At 32.3% G+C, this 1,279-nt stretch overlaps 1 pseudogene; it reads left to right on the forward strand.

Annotated features, from left to right (window-relative positions):
* LOC137426328 (U2 spliceosomal RNA) lies at positions 1-179 on the forward strand (annotated as a pseudogene).
* Positions 180-1,279: the final 1,100 nt, after the last annotated feature.

A 1,279-nucleotide genomic window follows, 5' to 3' on the forward strand; every position in this document is an offset into this window, starting at 1 on the left:
TTTGATTTTTAAATTTTTTAATAAATCTGTTCTTATCAGTTTAATAGCTGATATGTCCCGCAATGCGGGACTCGTCTATTAAATGGATTTTTGGTATCGGGAGTTGGATCAGGGGCTTGCTCCGTCCGCTCCACGCATCGACCCGGTATTGCAGTATCTCCGGGAACGGTGCACCCCCTTTGGGGGGGACCTGGGAAACAAAAAAAAGATTCTTAGATGAAAAGTTGCAGGTGTTTATTTTCCACTTGGAGGAATATTTAAATTTCAAAACTCCGTTGAGGGTCAAGGGAAGTTGTATAGTGGTTTGTGGGTTCCTTGTCTCTTTAATATTCTTCCCACTTATGATTATTCTCCTCCGATTCCTTATCCTTCTCCTCCTCTTTCTCCTTCTTCTTCTTCTCCGGCTCCTCCTCTTCGAATGTGTGCTGAAGCCTCTCCGTGCCCGTTCAAACCTTTCTTGCGATGACTATTGCAAAAAGGTTAATGGAATTAAATAATAAAAACGACAAATATTGATTGTAAAAAGGTTGATTGAATTCAATAATAAAAAAGACAAATATTGATTGTAAAAAGGTTGATGGAATTAAATAATAAAAACGACAAATATTGATTGTAAAAAGGTTGATGGAATTCAATAATAAAAAAGACAAATATTATTGATTGTAAAAAGGTTGATTGAATTCAATGATAAAAAAGACAAATATTATTGATTGTAAAAAGGTTGATGGAATTAAATAATAAAAAGGGCAAATATTATTGATTGTAAAAAGGTTGATGGAATTAAACAAAAAGGACAAATATTGATTGTAAAAAGGTTGATGGAATTAAACAAAAAGGACAAATATTGATTGTAAAAAGGTTGATGGAATTAAATTATAAAAAGGACAAATATTGATTGTAAAAAGGTTGATGGAATTCAATAATAAAAAAGACAAATATTATTGATTGCAAAAAGGTTGATGGAATTAAATAATAAAAAGGGCAAATATTATTGATTGTAAAAAGGTTGATGGAATTAAATAATTAAAAGGACAAATATTGATTGTAAAAAGGTTGATGGAATTAAATAATAAAAAGGACAAATATTGAATGCAAAAAGGTTGATGGAATTCAATAATAAAAAAGACAAATATTATTGATTGTAAAAAGGTTGACGGAATTAAATAATAATAAATAGCACCGCAAAGCGGGCGTAACCCCTCAGCCCATGCATGGTGGAAACCAATTTCAAGATGGCTGTCGTGGCGGCCATATTTAAAATCACCGCGTGCCCATTTTC

Source organism: Myxine glutinosa, chromosome 4, assembly GCF_964187855.1.
Source record: "Myxine glutinosa chromosome 4, kmMyxGlut1.1, whole genome shotgun sequence".
Taxonomy (NCBI): domain Eukaryota; kingdom Metazoa; phylum Chordata; class Myxini; order Myxiniformes; family Myxinidae; genus Myxine; species Myxine glutinosa.